Raw genomic sequence first — 13,967 nt, 5'->3', positions numbered from 1 at the left:
CAATAAAAAGTAATATCTTTATAATTTATTTCTAAATAACGCGAACTTCCATTCCCTAATTTTATATAAGCAATTATACATAACAAGAAATGCATCATCTCTGCTTAAATATATTTCACATTTTATAGTCACAGTATTATTACCGATTGTTAAGAAATAAATGTTTCATAAATGTTATGTATAAATCGATAATAACGATACCGTTTAGAAATTAAATTTAGATTTAATTTCTCACTTTTCTGTCCATATCTGTAAAGAATAAATAATGTCAGTAATTTATATAAAATGCAAAAACTTTTGGAGATTTACAAAAAGTTTGTTATGCATGCAGCGTTTAGAATTATTATGTATTAATCGTAGGTTTACTTTTTACTTATTCTCTGCATTTACTCACATTACATGTTTTTTCTTGATTTGATTGGACATGGTTATGACAAGATTTCCTGGTTCTTCTTTTACTCTAACAGATATTTCGAAGGTATGTCGAAAAACGATAATACCAAGAATAAAATGCCATAGATTTCGGAAATAAGCATTGATATGTCTTAGAAAAACAGAGTCTGGCCATGCCCTCAAAATGTCAGATAAAAGTGATGAGGATTGTTCTTAGTGCTTACACTTTTATACACTTTCGTACTTAAGAATTAGTTCTGTGACGAGAGTAAACCAGGACAGACATGTTCCAAATTTCTTAAAAAAGGGAGAGCAAGGAAAATAACAAAACTAATTGTTCGATTGTGTAATATGATTGTTTGCAACAGAGTTTCGACTTTGCTTAGTAATAAATGTTTAATATTATTTAATTTTTTATGATGAATAATATACATAATTAAATGAATAGCGATATAATATTGTCATATTATGCTGTAAACATAAGCTAATTATACATATTAGAAAATTTATTGTCCATATTTATAATTTATTTCATTGTCACATTATTTACTGATCGTCCCCCTACAGCATTAAATATTACAGCAATATTATTTTAAAAGGTTGTGATATTTTATAAAACATTGCTGTATTGTAGCAATATGTCTGCAGAAAAAAATTATTGTATATACATATTCTTATAACATTTTGCAATATTTCAATAATTATTCTTGTTTTATTAATTGTTAACATATTATTGCTTAACATCATATTCCATAATACATACGATAAAGTTATACATATATCAAAAAATATTCGGGGTTCTAAAAAGCACATTCAAAGCAGTTTGGGAATCTTCAGGAGATTCGCCAATTCTACTTGCGTACTTCTTATAGGACTGCTGGATGTTTTCTTTTTACGAGAAGCATATTTCTTTCGAGACGGAACTGTATACTTATTTACCGAATTGTAATGTTTGCAATAATTTATTTTCTACAAAATATCAAAATTATAACATTTTATAATATTTGTAATAAAATATTAAAATTTCAATATTGCTGCAATTTTTATAATAGCGCATAATTTGAATATTGCTATAATATTGCTGTAATATTTTATACTGGTAGGTCACATGTATTTTTATATTTCATTCTTACATGTATTCGAAACGTTACGATTTGCAATAGCAATAGCGTTTGTAATTAAATAAGATATTCTAATTCTCTTTCATTTGTCGGCAACTGTAAGGAACAGATTGTTGATAGTAGTAATAATTTATACAAAAAAAGTAAAGAAGATCCTTAACATTCTATATTTTTCTTATACATATATTTTTTATTTTCTGTATATTCTACTAACATATTCTTGCCTTTGTCTCATATGAATAAGCATGATTTCCTGTGGTACTTCTTGTGTAGATGTATCTGTGATGAAAAATACGAGAAATCCAAAGAACGAAACGGAGCCATTGGCTTCTGAAGAATGTATAGATGTGCCGTATGAAAAACTTACTGTACATAGTAAAAATATAATTTCTATTATTTTTATACAAAATTTTATAATATTATGTGAACAGATGATTGAAATATTATGTGAACAGATGATTGAAAATAAGTGTGTACAATAAATGTTAAAACAACTTAAAAATTGTTGAAAAAACTTAAAATATTAATAACAGTTTTTATCGGTGCGTTTATATTTTAATTAATTACAAAAAGATTGAACAAGATAAGATAATGTTTTGAAAATCTATGTAAGATTCTGTACTTTTTAAAATGCAGTTATACAATCTCTGTATGGCGATTGATTGATTATGAGAGAGAGAGAGAGAGAGAGAGAGAGATTTATGATTTATATATATTTTTGTGATTAATAATATTATTTACTTATTTAAAGATCTGCTCACTATGTGTACCTGTTCACTATATGTAATAATTAATTCTTAATTTAAAAGATAAATATAAAATATTGCCAATATATATAATATTTTTATATTTAAACGAATTTTCTTTAAATCTAGTAAATGTTATTAAGCATTATTCCATATTTGATCTCTTTAATTTTATATTTCTTTTTGCAATTATTTTATTTAATTATTTGTTATTTATTTTTTCATGTTATAAAGTTCAGAATGCTTAAAGAAATTTGGTATTATTCACTCAGATCTTTGTATAAATTTCCATTGTATAATATTATAAATTTGAGCTCAAAATTAATATAAACTTGAATATTAAATTGTAGGTATAGTATATGTATTGAGAGAATTCAACTTACTTGTAATAACACACCAAAAATCCACATATGATTAAAAAAGCCAATAAGGTGTAATTTATTATGACAATTGATTTCAATTGTAATATTTGTTTTTCTGTCAAGGGGTATTTAACTGTTACATTAATAACCTTACATTTTTTATCTGTTTTTGTTGACACTATTGTCATACTTTTCATTACAATATCTAGAATAATAATTACAATTGATAATTAGTAATGTTTATTTATTAAGAGATTTGATTTATTAATAATAAATACTTGCTCTTTTTTTAATATTGTTGATTTGAGTTTTTATAATAATAATTAATAATAAATTTTTAATAAAGTTCTTTAAAAAAATACATTGATTTATAAATTATTGAATAATAAAGCAATAACATTTCTTCTTAAGATTTTAGAGTTTTAGTATATCAATCGTATTATATGTATAATTATTAAGTGAAATTAAAATAAATAATTTAGTGTACTTGTTTATTTTATGTTTCAGTATAAAATAAACTTAAAATAAATGAAATTATCTTACCAGTAATTAAAATCATGAAGATAATGTTGATGAATAACTGTTTCATAATGTAAGATTTAAATTATTTAACTATTTTGTCTTTTTCAAAAAGCTTAATTATATAAGCTTGTTCTTAATTTTGTGTTATAGTTACGAGTATATCGGTACTATATCAATCATCTAAAATTTAGTATGTGATTTAAGTGAACAAATCAAAATGTTTGTATACATTTGCTTGACAAAGACGCGTATGATTTAAAAGAAATGTCACGTAATGTTTTCGATAATCTTATTGGAAAATTTCTTACAAGATCGTCAAGAATATACAGATAATTAATACGATAATAATATATAATAATGCACACATTATGAATATTTATTATATAAATATAATTTTATTACATTATTTTTTGAAAGCAAACTAAGATGGAGAAAGGGAGAGAAAGAGAGAAAGAATAATGAATAATCTAAAATTAACAACTTTTATTTAAAAATGATTTATATTATATTATTTGTTAAGAAATACATATACTACTTGTTAAAAATTTGTTAAGGAATATTATACCTACTTTATACAATGAATGGAAATATAGTAACCTTTAATTTTTACTGTGACTTTTTATGATAATGATTTAATAATGATGTTGCCATTTATGATTGTTGTGAGGATATATGCCGAAATAATACTCGTGAATAATAACACACACTTTTTGCAAAAAACTCAAGTTTAATGTAGCAGAGTAGGATATACAGTAACAATAGGCGAAGTAAAAATCGTTGTACATAGCTGGCGCTCGACGCAACAATCGAAAAAGATCGAGATGAAATCTGGCGGAATGCCCTAAAACTAAAACCAGAAAATGCTAGGCACTGCGGGAGAAAAAGAGCGATATTTTTTGATATTAACTATAATAAATGCACAAGCAATGACTATAACTAAACGCTAAGATTGCACTAAAGTTGGGAGTTACTTTGAAAAGTAATTTGCTATTGTTACGCGTTACATATTGACAAAATTAATTCGTTACTTGTAACGCATCAACGTTTTATTTTATTTGTTACAAATAATGAATAAAAGTAATTCGTTACAAATATAGAATTATTTTTTTTCGAGTAACGAGTGATTTTTCTTAATTTGTTACAAGACACGATTGACGTTTCTAATCTTTCCGGTTACTGTTATCGTCACAAAAATTTCGCAACATCATTACCGAATCGTTATTATATAATATAATAAAGTAATGTCTTTATAATTTCTTTCTAAATAACGCGAACTTCCATTCCCTAATTTTGTATAAGCAATTATACATAACAAGAAATGCATCGTCTCTGCTTAAATATATTTCATATTTTATAGTCACAACATTATTACTGATTGTTAAGAAATAAGTGTTTCATAAATGTTATGTATAAATCGTAATAACGATACCGTTTAGAAATTAAATTTAGATTTAATTTCTCACTTTTCTGTCCACATCTGTAAAGAATAAATAATATTAATAATTTATATAAAATGCAAAAACTTTTGGAGGTTTGCAAAATGTGTTTTTGTTATGCATGCAGCGTTTATTATTATGTATGTATTAATCATAGGTTCACTTTTTACTTATTCTCTGCATTTACTCACATTACATGTTTTTTCTTGGTTTTATTGCACATGGTCATGATAGATTTCCTGGTTCTTCTTTTACTCTAACAGATATTTCGAAAGTATGTCGAAAAACGATAATACCAAGAATAAAATGCCATAGATTTCGGAAATAAGCATTGATATGTCTTAGAAAAGCAGAGTCTGGCCATGCCCTCAAAATGTCAGATAAAAGTGATGAGGATTGTTCTTAGTGCTTACACACTTTACAGTACTTTTATACACTTTCGTACTTAAGAATTAGTTCTGTGACGAGAGTAAACCAGGACAGACATGTTCCAAATTTCTTAAAAAAGGGAGAGCAAGGAAAATAACAAAACTAATTGTTCGATTGTGTAATATGATTGTTTGCAACAGAGTTTCGACTTTGCTTAGTAAATGTTTAATATTATTTAATTTTTTATGATGAATAATATACATAATTAAATGAATAGCGATATAATATTGTCATATTATGCTGTAAACATAAGCTAATTATACATATTAGAAAATTTATTGTCCATATTTATAATTTACTTCATTGTCACATTATTTACTGATCGTCCCCCTACAGCATTAAATATTACAGCAATATTATTTTAAAAGGTTGCGATATTTTATAAAACATTGCTGTATTGTAGCAATATGTCTGCAGAAAAAAATTATTGTATATACATATTCTTATAACATTATGTAATAATTATTCTTGTTTTATTAATTGCTAACATATTATTGCTTAACATCATATTCCACAATACATACGATAAAGTTATACATATATCATATATATCAAAAAATATTCGGGGTTCTAGAAAGCACATTCAAAGCAGTTTGGGAATCTTCAGGAGACTCGCCAATTATACTTGCGTACTTCTTATAGGACTGCTGGATGTTTTCTTTTTACGATAAGCGTATTTCTTTCGAGGCGGAACCGCGTACTTATTTACCGAATTGTAATGTTTGCAATAATTTATTTTCTACAAAATATTAAAATTATAACATTTTATAATATTTGTAATAAAATGTTAAAATTTCAATATTGCTGCAATTTTTGTAATAGCGCATAATGGGAATATTGCTGTAATATTGCTAATATTTTGTACTGGTAAGTCACATGTATTTTTATATTTCATTCTTACATATATTCGAAACATTACGATTTGCAATAGCATTAGCGTTTGTAATTAAATAAGATATTCTAATTCTCTTTCATTTGTCGGCAACTGTAAGGAACAGATTATTGATAAGTAATAATTTATACAAAAAAAGTAAAGAAGATCCTTAACATTCTATATTTTTCTTATACATATATTTTTTATTTTCTGTATATTCTACTAACATATTCTTGCCTTTGTCTCATATGAATAAGCATGATTTCCTGTGATACTTCTTGTGTAGATGTATCTGATCTGTGATGAAAAATACGAGAAATCCAAAGAACGAAACGGAGCCATTGGCTTCTGAAGAATGTATAGATGTGCCGTTTGTAAAACACAAGTTGACTGTACATAGTAAAAATATAATTTCTATTATTTTTATACAAAATTTGATAATATTATGTGAACAAGATTGAAAATAAGTGTGTACAATAAATGTTGAAAGAACTTAAAAATTGTTGAAAAAACTTAAAGTATTAATAATAATTATCGGTGCGTTTATATTTTAATTAATTAAAAAAGGATTGAACAAGATAATATAATGTTTTGAAAATCTATGTAAGATTACTTTTTAAAATGCAGTTATACAATCTCTGTATGCCGATTGATTAATTATGAGAGAGAGAGACAGAGAGAGAGAGATTTATGATTTATATATATTTTTGATTAATATTATTTACTTATTTAAAGATCTGCTCACTATGTGTACCTGTTCATTAATGTAATAATTAATTCTTAATTTAAAAGATAAATATAAAATATTGCCAATATATAATATTTTTATATTTAAATGGATTTTCTTTAAATCTAGTAAATATTACTAAGCATTATTCCATATTTGATCTCTTTAATTTTATATTTCTTTTTACTTATTTTATTTAATTATTTGTTATTTATTTTTTCATGTTACAAAGTTTGGAATGCTTAAAGAAATTTGGTATTGTTCATTCATTCAGATCATTGTATAAATTTCGATTATATAATATTATAGATTTGAGCTCAAAATTAATATAAACTTGAGTATTAAATTGTAGGTACAGTACATGTATTGAGAGAATTTAACTTACTTGCAACAAATCATCAAAAATCCACATATGGTTACAAAAACAAATATGATGTAATATATTTTGATAAACGATTTTAATATTCCTTTTTCTTTCAAGGGGTGTTTAGTTGTCATATTAATAACCTCATATTTTTTATTTGTTTTTGTTGCTATTGTCATACTTTTCATTATAATATCTAAAGTAATAATTACAGTTGATAATTAGTAATGTTTATTTATTAAGAGATTTGATTTATTAATAATAAATACTTGTTTTTTTTTAATATTGTTGATTTGAGTTTTTATAATAACAATTAATAATAAATTTATAATAAAGTTCTTTATAAAAAAATACATTGATTTATAAATTATTGAGTAATAAAGCAATAACATTTCTTATTAAGATTTTAGAGTTTTAGAATTTCAATTGTATTATATATATGAAACAATATAATTATCTTATTAGCTATATTTATTATATGAATTATCTTACCAATAATTAAAATCATGAAGATAATGTTGATGAATAACTGTTTCATAATGTAAGATTTAAATTATTTAACTCTTTTTCAAAAAGCTTAATTATATAAGCTTGTTCGTTGTGTTATAGTTATGAGTATATCGGTGCTATGTCAATCAACTAAAATTTAGTATATGATCTCATTTAAGTGAACGCAAACCAAAATATTTATATATATATTTGCTTGACAAAAATGCGGATGATTTAAAAGAAAAATCGCGTAATGTTTTCGATAATCTTATTGGAAAATTTCTTACAAGATCGTTAAGAATATACAGATAATTAATACGATAATAATATATAATAATGCACACATTATGAATATTTATTATATAAATATAATTTTATTATTTTTTGAAAGCAAACTAAGATGGAGAGAGGGAGAGAGAGAGAGAGAGAGAGAGAGAGAGAGAGAGAGAGAGAGAGAGAGAGAGAGAAAGAATAATAATTGATAGTTATACTTTTTAAAAATAATTGATTTCATTATCAATTTTATATCGGTTATTGACAACTTATAGTAACATACAGTCGCAAAAATTGAGTATTACAAAATTTAACAAAATGTATGATAATTATGTCTCAATAAATTCTAAAAGAAAAAATATTCCAATGACTCATTATTATCTAATTTACTGCAATGTTTATATGTTAACATTTTATTTTAACAAAAATAATAGATAGATAATATTAATACTCAAAACAAATGAAAAGAAATTTCACATAATTAATATATTAAGATGCGTTACTAAATGTACAAAAATTAGAAATATGATGTAAGGATATTAATTATTTATCATATAGCTTTATTTATTTTTACATTTTTTACCCTTATATAACATAGTGATAAACAAATAATAAATGTTTAATCTGTAAGATACAATTTACTAAGGCTGTTAAATAATTTTTTGACTTAATGAATTAAAATCTAAGATCTTTTTATTAATTGTTGGTCACACAAACACATAGATTATATGTATAAATAATTTTATAATTATAATTTAGTCGTATAAATGGATAAAAATAATTATGGTATAATGAGTTAACAGTTGCTTTAAAAAGAATTTAAGATTTATTTATACACAGGAAAATTCTTTAAACATTTCATTAAATTGATCAAGTTTTAAAAAATGTTGAAATAATATTGTAAAACAAAATCAATAATGAAAAACAAGAATATTTTTTATTTCATTATCGTTATATTAAATATCTACATTTTTAATTAATAATTATTATTGATAATAATGGGTCTGTTGTATATTATTATAGATATAGTTTTGAAGTTATTAGTAAAATTGTGGTCACATTTATTTATTACTAAAAACTTTTATTTCATGTTAATTTAAAGAATTTTGTTTACTTATATACAATTTTCTTTTTTCTTCTCTTTTTAAAGGAAATTATGATATACTTAAATTTAAAAAACTAATCTAAAATTAACAGCTTTTATTTAAAAATGATTTTTATTATATTATTTGTTAAGAAATAAATACTACACTATTTGTTAAAAATTTGTTAAGAAATATTATACTTACTTTATACAATGAATGGAAATATAATAATGCCTTTAACTTTTACTGTGACTTTTTATGATAACAATATAATCAATGATGTTGGAATTTTTTATGACTATAACAGCTAAGATTGCACTAAATTGGGAGTTATTTTGAAAATTAATTGCCCAGCATTATGCTTTATATATTGAAAAAAATAATTCGTTACAAATAATCGATGTTTTATTTGTTACAAATAACGAATAAAAATAATTCGTTACAAACAACGAATACTTTTTTCAGTAACGAGTGATTTTTCCAATCCGTAACTAGGAACAACTATTGATGTTTTCAATTTTGATGTTATCTTTATCATAAAAATTTCATAGTGTTATTACTAAATCTTTATTATAATAAAGTAACAATAAAAAAATAATGTCTTTATGAGTAACGCGAACTTCCATTCCCTAATTTTATGTAAACAAATTGTATATAATAAAAAATTCACCATCTCTGCTTATAATATATTTTACATTTTATACATTTTATACACAGCAATATTATACTGATTTTCAAGAAATATATGTTTCATAGATGTTACGTGTGATCCGTAATAACAATACTTTTCAGAAATTAAATTTAGATTTCAAACTCTTCTGTCGGCGACATCTGTAAAAAATAGATAATATTAGTAATTTATATAAAATGGAAAGCACTTTTGGTAGTTTACAATATGTATTTATTATATATGTAATAAACTATTATAGAAAAGAATCTAAAAAATCCAAGAATGAGAATCAGCGTGTCAATACGCAAAGTTTAATCTTAAAACTTTATACCAAGATTCCAAATAATCTTTGAACGTTTTGACTTGCTTTAGAGTCCTCCTCTGCAACACAATAACAACAAGTTTCTTCTTTTTTATTTAAAACGAAATCACCATCAAATTTACAGATTTGACATTGTACAATCCCAAACGTGAAAAGAAAAATGACGTCATGTTTGTGACGAGTTTATTATTATTAAAATGTAATTTATAAGAATTGTTTAATCTGTAATCAATTTGTAATATTATTTTACTGTATTAATCCAGTATTTAATCCGTTATTTGATCCAATATTTCAAGATGGCTTCTTTTTGTGTTTGAGATTGTACAATGTCAAATATGTAAATTTGATAGTGACTTTGTTTTAAACATGCAAAGGAAAAACTTGTATTACTGAGGAGGACTCCAAAGAGTCCAAACATTCAAAGAATATTTAGATTATTTGAATAAAGTTTTAAGATTAAAATGTCTTTGTCTGCTGACTGCCACGTTGACTCTCGTTCGCCCTGGATTTTTTTAGATTTTCTTCTAGTTTTAAATTTGGAAAGTCTGTACGAAGATTATATTTGTACTCTTCTGTTATGTATATAGTATTTATTGTATACGGAGTAATCGTAGGTTCATACTTTCTACTAATTCTCTGCATTTTATTCACATTATATATTTCTTCTTAGTTTTATCACACATGATCATGATAGATTTCTTGCAGTGGTTTTTCTTTTATTCTAACAAGTATTTTGAAAATATGATGAAAAATACGAGGATGAATAAAATACTAGACATCTGAAGTAAGCATTGATACATTTTAGGCCATAAAAGTTCCACCTAATAAAAATTTTTATTTTTATAAATGATGATTATTAACAAAGACAATGATAATAAAAGCGTATAATATTTTGTGAAATATATCACAAATATTAATAATATATAATAGTACTTTTACACAATTAATTAAAAAAAGTTATATAGAACATACAAGACAATGTTTGCTCTACTTTTCTATTTTTTTATATTAATTGATAATCGCGTGAAAGAGAGAGAGGGGGGGAGAGAGGAAAAGACTTATTTACTTATAATTTATCTTTTTGAAGCTTTACTTATTTAACCCTTTGTGGGTGTCTTCATTTAGAATTATTTTTTCCATCTTTGTAAAAACTGTTCGTTCGATTTTTATGAAATTTTTATGAAATATGAAACAATCTGATAATGCTTTGTTCGAATCTGAGATCGAAAAATCAGTTCATAAAATATTATCTGATATATAATATACATTATATATATCAGATATTTAATAAAAAATTTGGAATAGTGAATTCGATATAACGGACAAAGATTTTAAAAATATTCTAATTATCACACATAAAACTCGATTTTAGAAATTTTTTAATTGCGAATTAATATTAAGTTTTGCTTTATTTGAAACTCAGTACTATGCAAACAGTTAATTCTAACTTTCAAACTAATTTCCTTTTAATTATAAATCTTGTGACACTAGACACTAGATAGCCTCCTCTTTTAATGAAGGCTGTTACTCTTTTGAAATTCGATATTTTCAGGCTACATTTAAACTCAGCGAATTTTTTCTTTGTAGTTACAAATTATTTGATTAAATATAATTGAATATACATTTAAAATCATAAAATTATATGTGTTGAGAGAATTTGACTTACTTGTAATGAAAAATTAAAAGTAGACATCCAAACATTATTACATGAATGATTAGAAGAAATATTATAGCATGTATATAAGCTTGCTGAAATATATTATTCAATTTAGTGAATTCATGTTCTTTATTTATCTCATTCGTCAACACTGGTACAGTATTTTTTGCTGTAGTACCTAGAATAATAATATTTTATAATTAATATTGCCTACTTGATATAAGAGATTCAGAAAGAGAGTTTATGAATAATTAATATTTGTTATTTTAGAATACTTTTTAATAATGTAAATTTTTGTAAATTATAATAATATAAGTTCATAGTTAGTAAGTTATTAGTAGTTACTTATTTATTTAATATTTTATATTATTAATTAAAACTAAAATAAATAATTAACTTAATGTATATTTGTGTATTAATTTTTTATCGTATGGACTCTATAAGTAAACTAAATTAACTTAGAATAACTGCATAATTATTATTAATTTATTGTGTTTGCTATTTTATGTATCTATGGTTTGCAATGTATATGATGAACTTATAATTTTTTATAGATTTTTTATGTAAAAAAAATTATTTTCGCTTACATTTTGTATGAATATTTTAATTATACTTACAATTTTATATTATATACATATATATATATATATATATATACACAATAATATATACAATATAATCTAAAATATATTCGAAGCAATATGTCTACTAAATTAAAGTCACAAAGGATAATGATGTGTAATAATTGTATCATAATGTGAGATTTAACTTGTTTAATTTTGTCTTCTTCAGGAAGCTTAACTATTTATGTTTCGCTCTCGATTTATACAGTTGAAATTAATATCACGAGACTAAATGAATCGCTTGAAATTAATGGTTTGATTATTTTGATATCATATATTATTTAAAATACGGGGTCCCTCTCCCCTAGAATCTTAATAAAAATGTATGTATTCGACGCGTTTTTATGTTTAAAACGAAAGAATCTGGCAAAAAACACGGCGGTTGGCCTCATGAGTTATTAAATGTTAAAGTTCGAGACTTTTAGAGGTTAAGATATCTATTATCCCGACTCGAAAACGCGTTGAACGACATTTTTATTAAGATTTTAGATTCTATCCGTATTCAAAATATAATTACCTACGTAAGAATAAATTCCATAGAAGGAGGTCAAAGAATATGATATTAACAGAAAAATTATTTAAAAGAAGTAAATTAATTAAATCAATGAATAGATAATATTGATTTATCCACCTTACCAAATATAATATTTATTTGTTTCTACGTCTTTTATTTCGTATTGCACTGTGATAAATGAGTAATAAATATTTATTTCGTAAGAAAATGTATTCTTTATAGTTGATTGCTCCATTCTATGACAGTCCACATAACATAACAATTTCTATAACATAAAACTGTATTAGCTGTCATTTTTTCCGTATGAAAAATTCTTTAACTTTGAACGCTCGCAAGTTTTAGTATCGTCGTCTTTCTAAAAAAAATGGAAATTAAAAATAAAATTTTATTATGTTTAACTACTTACATACGTTTTTATTGAAGAGCAATAGCTATTTCCGTTCGCCAACAATTCATTCTGATATTCAACATGATACATTCCTTGATTTTCTAAATCACACATATCTTATATTTTAATAAATTAAATTTTACGTTTTTATTTAATATTCATTAAAGGTAGATATCATTTTTTATAATTAAAGTTTATGATTAAGAAAATAAATGATGGAGAATAAATCAGGCATTATTTTTTTGTATAACAATATAAATCTTATTTAAAAAAATATTATCTTATCTGAAATTAATATACATAACGGTTCATAATGATTGTATTATAATATAATATCCGAGGTAATATTTTTCGCAATAAATTTATTGCAGTTTTTTAAGATTAATTTCGGAAATTTGAGGGGATTATTAATATTTCAGATTGATTGCGTTGAAAGTCCGACAATCATATCGGCACGCAATTATTATTTCTGAAATTAATTCATTTATATGAATATATATATTAGTTCAACATCTCAATATTCAGAGCGTAGTGGCGCTTCGTATTTAAAGTAATGTTATTTAATATAAGCAGTCTTGTTTCCAATCTTATTGTGTATAGTATGATACTTGTACATACTTATGTTTGTTTGAATTATACGTCCATTCCAGCGGAATGATATCGATTTGATTATGAAAAGCAATATGAAAAACTGCAGAAAGTAATAGTATACATTTAATTTTTTAATTCATATATAAGTCAAATTGTATGTGCTATTTCAAAAATTTAATCAATCCTACAATATTTTTAAAATGAATTTCTAAGAGATTTTAATTAAAACAATTAAAAACTTAAAAGTCAATTTATATTGTATTTTAAATGCATTTATGTATTTAAAAATCTTTAAAACTTTAACTCTAAAAGACTGTACTTATAAGGTAATTTTAGAGTTTAAAATTTATCTATTAATAGTTTAAATAAAACTATTTCGTT

Source organism: Acromyrmex echinatior, chromosome 11 (assembly GCF_024713525.1).
Source record: "Acromyrmex echinatior isolate Ae372 chromosome 11, ASM2471352v2, whole genome shotgun sequence".
In the NCBI taxonomy this organism is placed as follows: Eukaryota; Metazoa; Arthropoda; class Insecta; order Hymenoptera; family Formicidae; genus Acromyrmex; species Acromyrmex echinatior.
This window is presented reverse-complemented; position numbering follows the sequence as displayed.